Here is an 8,928-nt window from a genome sequence, read left to right on the forward strand (position 1 = left end):
TGGAGCAACTGATGGGTGGAGAGGCTATGCCTTGGTCCAGGAGGGAGAAGTGGTCTCCACTGAAACTGCAGTTAAAATGGAGACAGAACCTCCAAAAACTGGATGCTCCAAGATGGGGCTGTATAAAAGCCCTTTGGCAAACAGCCCTGTTCTGTTCTTTGAACCTCTGGGATTTGGAGATTTAAAGAGCAGTGTGGCGCTATTGCTCAAGGGGCTTGTAAACAGAGCCACAACGTGCTTTCAGGACATGAAAATCAGGGTTTCAAAGTGAAGCATCAGCTGATGTCATAGTGACATCAGGTGATTGACAGGTGGGCAGCCCTATCTCCCAGCAAATTTGGCCCTCCAGCCAGAAGGAGGGGGCAGAAAGCACTCCTTCTGTAAACCTTAAGTTAATTTTTCTTAGGATCCAAGCCACTGTATTTATATGTGTGTGTGATTGTCACAGAGAAACAAGCAAATATCTTTCCCCGTGCTGCAGTCTCAGTGAGTGGGGTACACTGCAACCCTCAACATGTCTACTCAGAAGCAAGCTGCATTGCGTTCAATAGGATTAACTCCTTGTCCAAGACAGGAAAAGGATTTCATTTGAATTTGTCTAGTGCTTGAGGCACTTTTGAAAAACTGAAAAAAAGTTAAATCCTTACATCTAAACAATGCCAGATGGTTTAATATATTATAACATTATATTTTAACATTATCTGTATTAAAATAGGAAGGTATATAATCACTCCTAAAACATTCAGATGTTACAAAAAAAAAAAATCTATTTAGGAAGCTCAGCACTTTTCCCCTGCTGTGTTCTACAGCTGCCATGATTCTTTGTGCAATATTACAAAGACTTTTTATTAACCGTGAAATAAATATTGATCTAACAAAGAGGGAAAAGATGAACAGTTTTATGATCCAGCAAATTCATTATGAATATCCCCATCCTTTGGGGTGGTGCCATGTCTTTTCAAGCCCCTCTATAAATTGGGGCTGCAAACGATCATCAGCTTAATTGGGAGATTAATTAACTCAAGCTTAATTGTGACATTACAGTCATTAGACGGCTTGGTTGTAAGTCAGCTTGAGTATTTGACGGGGATGTGATTGACTGATGTTGTAAAAAGAACAAATAAGTAATTACTTGATGAATTGTCGGAGGCATGTAATTGGCAAGGTAACATTAAGACGCTACTAAACACACACTATCAAACTGTGTGTGTGTGTGTGTGTGTGTTTAATTTACAAAATTATGGGAATGCTTCTCTCTAAGCAGGACTCGGTTTAATGGACTTAAGTTACAGAAATAGAAATGTCTTGATAGTAATTGACCACTTTTAGGATTGCCATACATCCAGAATTTCCTGGACATTTCTGGGATTTGAGAGCCAGTGTGGTGTAGTGGTTAAGAATGGTAGACTCGTAATCTGGTGAACCGGGTTTGCGTCTCCACTCCTCCACATGCAGCTGCTGGGTGACCTTGGGCTAGTCACATTTCTCTGAAGTCTCTCAGCCCCACTCACCTCACAGAGTGTTTGTTGTGGGGGAGGAAGGGAAAGGAGAATGTTAGCCGCTTTGAGACTCCTTCGGGTAGTGAAAAGCAGGATATCATATCCAAACTCTTCTTCTTCTTCTTCTTCTTCTTCTTGTCCGCTGGAAACAGCGTCTGGGCAGAATTTTCAAAAATTGGTAAAATGCCCGGGAAAACCCTGGCGTATGGCAACTTTGCCTCCCCCCCCAAAAAAATAGCTCAACAACTTTTGTGTCTCTCCCTTGTACAGTCATACCTCGGGTTACGGCAGCTTCAGGTTGCGTGTTTTCAGGTTGTGCACTGCGCAGAACCCGGAAGTACTGGAATGGGTTACTTCTGGGTTCGGCGCTTCGTGCATGCGCAGAAGTGCCAAATCGCAACCCGTGCGTGCGCAGACGCAGCGCTGCGAGTTACGGACGCTGCGGGTCGCGAACGCGCCTCCTGCATGGATCGCGTTCGCAGCCCGAGCATCCACTGTATAGAGGTATCTGTTGGGAATGCTCTGGCTTCACAGGGCAGGAAAACAGATGAAATGACTTGCGAAGCCCCCTCCAGTTCTATGAATCTATGGAATTCAAAGCACTTTTCATTCATTTTTACTTATTTACTGCATATGTATAGGCCCCCAATCAACATGTCTCCTCTCATAACCAAAGGAGAGAAAGAAGCTGAGTAGACTGTGTGTCTGCATGCACCACCCACTGACAAGTAGCGATGTGCCGCCATATTACTGGAGGCACCCTTCCATTTTATCTAGAGAGAAAGGAAAACAAAGCTACAACCTATTTTGTGTTTGCATAAGAGGAATCAAATGTAAGCAGCTTGTTTTACAAGACACAGGTTAATGCATGAACAGGACCCTGAGTGGGGAAGGTTATTACACAAATAAGATGTGATGCTGCTAAAAGAAATTTAAGCACAATGCACGGAATCTATTATATACATTTCAAGCTTCGTAATAAAACAGCCAGCAAGGAGTTGATTTTTTTTTACTGAGGACGCAAAAACATAGCGGAAATGAAGTCCCAGTGGTTTGAGTGGGAGATACTATTGCTTGCAAAGTACTGAGCTTTGTAACTCCACGATATCTACTTATAGATTTGAAATCCCTTTTGTAGTCAAACAGGGCTCTGAACACACCAGTTGCTCCCAGCCGCCATTGTTTGAGACTTGCTAAAAGTTCATATAACAATGCTGTAGTTCCTTTCCCCCCCTTCCATCTGAGCACTGTGGCAAGCAGTGAGTCTAATATGCTGCAGATGAAACTCGAAAAATTAGAATATCATGGAAAAGTCCATTTATGTAAGCAATTGTTTTCATTAGCTACTGGAGTTTAATATACGAGATAGACTCATGACATGCAAAGCGAGATATGTCAAGCCTTTATTTGTTATAATTGTGATGATTATGGCATACAGCTGATGAAAACCCCAAAGTTGAGATTGTTAATTTGGGGTTCTCATCAGCTGTATGCCATAATCATCCCAATTATAACAAATAAAGGCTTGACATATCTCGCTTGGCATGTCATGAGTCTATCTCATATATTAGTTTCACCTTTTAAGTTGAATTACTGAAAGAAATGAACCTTTCCACGATATTCTAATTTTTCAAGTTTCACCTGTACTGTATCTGAAGAAGTGTGCATGCACACAAAAGCTCATACCAAGAATAAACTTAGTTGGTCTCTAAGGTGCTACTGGAAGGTTTTTTTTTTTTTTATTTTGTTGTGAATTAACAAATTATATTAAACGCTTCGGTAAGCCTCACGTACCCACCCGCATCTCAGGATGCCACATCCTTGCCCGATTTACTCCTCGCCTTGCCTTCTTCCAATCAGCCTGCAGTGGAGACAGGTAAATTCAGCTGTGTTGCTGCATCTGGTGTTGGCTCATTCATCACTCCTGATATTAAGACGCAGCAGAATTGCCTGTCTTCACGAGGTTGCTTGTTGTATGAGCCACTGTTTTGTTCTGCCCCACCGTTCTTCGAATCAGGAGGCCTGCTAAGATCAGCTACAGGGGAAACAGGGGTGATGGACTCCTCCTGGGGTAGGTAATTCCCCCCCCTTTATTGTTAAGAGTGAAACGTACCACCGGCTCTATCTCAGAAAATCCATCTCAAAAGATTGTGAAATACAGAAACCAATCAAAAAGTCAAATCACTAGAGGGCAGCAAAGAGATGAAATGTAAAGATCTTTCACAACCGAACATAAACATTGTCTCACCCCCCCCCCAATTTCTACCTGTATCTTAAAGAGCACCACCACCCCTCCTCTGTGGCATGCCCACACAGGTGCTTTAGCACATATCTCTTTTTAAAAATTTATTTAGGAAGGCAAAGCAAGATTTTGAGAAATCTCATTTGCACATAAATAATGGTGAGATTTGCTCATTGACCTACTCATGCAATGGAACCAGGGGAAATTTTACATCCCGCTGCAGGTAGAATTAAATGATCCAACCACATGGGTGTCAGCCAATTGCATGGATTTTCCCCAAAGAACTGGCATTCCTCCCCTGATCCTCTTAAGGTAAAGGTAAAGGTACCACTGACCATTAGGTCCAGTTATGGACGACTCTGGGGTTGCACGCTCATCTCGCTCTATAGGCCGAGGGAGCCAGCTTTTGTCCGCAGACAGCTTCTGGGTCATGTGGCCACCATGACTAAGCCGCTTCTGCCGAACCAGAGCAGCACACGGAAATGCCATTTACCTTCCCGCCGGAGCGGTACCTATTTATCTACTTGCACTTTGGGCGTGCTTTCGAACTGCTAGGTTGGCAGGAGCTGGGACCGAACAACAGGAGCTCACCCTGTCGCAGGGATTTGAACCGCCAGCCCTAGGCTCTGAGGTTTAGACCCCTCTTAAGGGGGTCACATTATGGCTGTTTTTAAAGAAGTCTTTGGAGCCAGGAAATGACTGGCTAGTCTCAAGCAGTGACAGCACATCCTGTTTCACAGCCTGAGGCTAAGTGGGAAGTCTCTCCCTGCCACTGCCCTGCCGTGTTGAGAAGCCCCCACCGAAGCATCTCTTGTGGGGTGGTGGGTTTAGGTGAGATTTCACTGGAAATTGACACCAATGCCAGATGGCTTGGTCTGGTTGGACACAGAGGAATGGTGGGAGGAACCAGCTGGGGAACTTACAAGGGAAGGATGCTCAGAGCCCAGGAAATGTTGGTGGGACAAAGAAGAGTGGTCAGAGAAGGAGAAGACTGTTTGTTGTTGTGTCCACACTGTGAGATGCGAGGTTACAGGCAGGGCCGGATTTAGATGAAGACAGGCCCTAGGCTACTCCACTTGTGAGGCCCCTACACATCTCCCACCCTCACAACTAGGAGAAAATGGAAGTGTGTTATAAACAAAATTGAGTGAAGCCAAGGATGATGACGGGTATTTAAAATTCTGCAATTCACAATTTCTCCTCTAAAGGACATAAGATATTATTGTTAAATAACATGGTGATTTTTAAAAATGCATAAAATTAACACTGCTAAACTTTTGCAGTAACTGAACTTTGTAAACCTTTTGTGGTGTGGAACTAGTTCCCATGTCTTGTTCCTCTCTAATGAATCAAGTTCAGCCTTCATGGCCTTTAGCCATTGCTCTGCATCCTCTGAGGTTAAACTTTGGACCTCTTGGAAGCTTGAAGGTTGCCAAACCTTCTCTGAGTTACTAACAACAGCTGTATCTGCTGTGACTGTTTTAGCAAACTCTTCTGCATACCTTTTGGGTGGTTTACCCTTTGTGGCCCTTTCAGATCTGCATACTATACACAAGACTTCCATGCTAGACCTCTCCTCTTTAGGAGAATGCTGGGCAGGCCGGGTCGTCCTCTTATATACCTGCTGGGATTGACAAGGCATCCGACCCTCACCTGAATCTCATAGCTCTCCTGTAGCTGCCCCTGATTAGTTATCATTTAACTCTTTGGGGAAATAATTAGCACCACGCGTCATGTGCATGGAAGTTGCCAAACCAATTAACCAACTAGAAGGATTACTGTTAATAGCACCAGTTTTAATATAACTTGATATTGCTGGATAGTTTTGATGAACTGCAAAAGCATTTTTAGTTTGCTTTCTGTTTCCTCCCTGGAACTTTTCTTTATTAGTGCCACTTTGTTTTGTATGATTCCTTGTAAATGAAGGAAAACAACTTTTCTGCTTGTATATGTTGATAATATATTTTTGGTTACTGAGGACAAACAAGATAGTGCAAAAACAAGATTGGGTGCAGGCCTGGCCAGGACATAGGCGTCCTGACTGTGACAAAGGTGACCTGTGTGCTTGCTTGGTTGATTAACAGCTGTTGGGAACTTCAAGGTCCCTGCTCTCCCTTCTTATGGTCTTTGTACTGGACCTGGAGACTCCAATAGAGAGCATTCCTTGCACTTTGACGTGCTTTCAAACTGCTAGGTTGGCAGGAGCTGGGACCAAGCAACGGGAGCTCACCCCGTCACGGGGATTCAAAGCACTGACCTTCCGATCGGCAAGCCCAAGAAGCTCAGTGGTTTAGACCACAGTGCCACCTGTGTCCCATTAGGTGTTACTGCCATTCCAAGTGTAGGTGTTATACTGCTATTGCAAGTGTAGGACCGTTAAGAATCCAGTTTTGCCTGGCCTCTTCTCTGAAATAAGCTGATAGAGGCACATTAGGTGAGGACAGAGGTGAAGGCCTTCTTGGTGGTTGCTCCCAAATTGTGGAACTCACTACCACAAAAGGCTAAACCTTCCCCCTCTCTGCTTTTCTTTCATCAGCAAATACTTTTTTGCTGTTTTCCAACTAACTGGCTATTGTGTGTGTGCACTGTGTCATGTGATTGATTATGTGGGGCAGAGCTTTTATTCAAGTTGGCACATGCATAGAGTCCTACGTACCTGAAAGGTGTTTTTTGTGTCTTTGTGTGTGTGTGTGTGTGTGTGTGTGTGTGTGTGTGTCTAGTCCTAGGAAGCTGAAAGGTGTCTTTTAAAAGTAAATTCAATGAATAGCTTTAGCATCCTACAGCTGAAATTTTTCTATTAATTCAGTATTCATATGGCTGAATTCCAACCTCCTATTATGAGATGCAATTATAAAAGCCCATGTGCTTGTTGCTTGTGCAGTTTAATGCATCTGGGGGCATTAAAATGCATGAAAGCGAAGCCATTAAAGAAAGCTTTTATTTAAGATTCCGCTAATAAAGACACCAAAATATGTCCTCAAATCAAGAGTGACTTCTTTATTATGGCACTTGGAGCTCATCAGAGCCCCCATCTTCTCTTGGCATGTCCAAGTAGACTTGGCCCTCCTAGCAGATATGCAGGAAAAACACAGAGCAGTCTAGGTTCAGTTTCTTTAAAGTGCTCATTACAGTGCTGTTACTTCCACTGTAGGTAGCTAAGTTCACTGCTCTGTTTGGGCAAAGACTCTCTTCCTGCACATGGATGGAGGGCAAACAACGTTGGAGGCCTTGGGATCAGACTGATGCTGTAGGTGAGCTGCAATTGGGTTTGAAACTCACTCCATTTTGAAATGGAAGCAGTGCGCCTTAGTTGAAAGACTTCTTTTCATTCATTCTGAGGAGCATTCACACTAACTTGCTGCACCTATGAAATCTGGAAGCTTACACAAACGCACAGATGGTTGCTATTCTTTATCACAGACACTCACAAGTAAGTACTCACCGGTAAGGATGAGTGAATCTGTCAATTTCAGTTGGTCATTCTACCAATCTTATGTTTCGTTCTCCACATTTTCACTTCAGTTTACTATTTTTTTCCAGGTATACAGGTAGGTAGATAGGTAGCCGTGTTGGTTTGCTGTAGTCGAAACAAAATAAAAAAAAATCCTTCCAGTAGCACCTTAGAGACCAATTAAGTTTGTTATTGGTATGAGCTTTCGTGTGCATGCACACTTCTTCAGATACAGGTATCTGAAGAAGTGTGCATGCACACGAAAGCTCATACCAATAACAAACATAGTTGGTCTCTAAGGTGCTACTGGAATGAATTTTTCTATTTTTTTCAGTTTACCTCATGTAAACTCATCAACATTTAAGTGCAAATTTCTCCTAATACACAATTTTCTTTTCTTTTTGCATTCCTACATACACGTTTTTGTGGAGTAGATTTCCCCCAATAAAATGCATTTCTGTATATTAATTTTTACCAATCTATGCATTTAATGCACACTTTACTCTGGTATATTCACTGTGTACACATTACTTGACTGGAGACCTGCACTGCAATATTCAAGTGCAAATTTTGAACGCTGTGTTTTGATTCACATATCGATCTAGAAAATGCAAATTAGGCAAGTTTGCATTTCAATGCAGACTGGATGAATTTTCTCCCACTACCTTAATCTCCAGGAAGAGCGGCTATTCTGAGAATCTCAACCTGCTATCCATCCATCCATCCATCCAGGCCTTAGTCACGTTCTCAGTGGCTCAGTGCCCCAGCAGTGCCTCACAGTGCCAACACATGTCTTGAGTCTCCCACGCTGAGTGGCTAGATTGTTGAGCCTCCATTTTGAGGTCTCACGCTTCTCTGGAGTAACTGTGTCAAGGACCATGGGGTAGATTTGCAATGGTGGTTCACAGCTACCTACAATGGGGCACCAGATAAATTAATAGGAGGCCTACAAGGACCAGCTATCTAAGGGAACATGACCAATTAGGTCACACCAGGCACTGAGCTTCTGGGGCACCACAGAAATCACCAAAACTATGAAGGCCAATGGAAGGCAAAGGTGTGGGGGGCACCATATTTTGGTGTTGTATAGAGCGCCACTGAAATTTGAGGTGTCAACTCTACCACTGCAGCTATCCCAAAGTGTCTGAAGATACACAAAGCTGCCATCTTCCTAAAATTAAATGGGTCTTTGTCTGGTCAGCGCTGGAAGACAAATTACCTGGGAAACCCATGGGTTCCATGATGGAATGAGAATGTTTTGAATCAGAGGATTGGGAAATGCATTCTCAGGCAGATCAGTTCCCCTTTAAAGATGAGGAGGAGAGGGAAGATTCTCTCTCTCTCTCTCTCTCTCTCTCTCTCTCTCACACACACACACACACTGTTTCCAGCAGTTTCAGAAGCAGAGGGAGACACTGAGCACCTTAGACAGGAGTTGCCTAGCTATGAGATAATGGAAAGAGAAACAGAAGGGAGGGAACAGCCAGCAGAGACTTCATTAGAGAGTGTGGGGGACCCTCCCTCCCCAAGAGCTAGGAGGTCCGTCTGTATTAGAGAACAAAGAATGCAGAGAGGAGGAAGAACTTCCCATTGGTACCCAGGATGTTGCTAGGGATGGAAGGAGGAGGATTCAGAGTAACCAACTGCTCTCCTTGTGAAGAGATGTGGATTTTTTCTTGCAACCAGATGACTGAATAAAGAGGACTATCAAATATAAACTGCTCATTAATCCTTGT

This window comes from Lacerta agilis, chromosome 10 (genome assembly GCF_009819535.1).
Source record: "Lacerta agilis isolate rLacAgi1 chromosome 10, rLacAgi1.pri, whole genome shotgun sequence".
Classification (NCBI taxonomy): Eukaryota; Metazoa; Chordata; class Lepidosauria; order Squamata; family Lacertidae; genus Lacerta; species Lacerta agilis.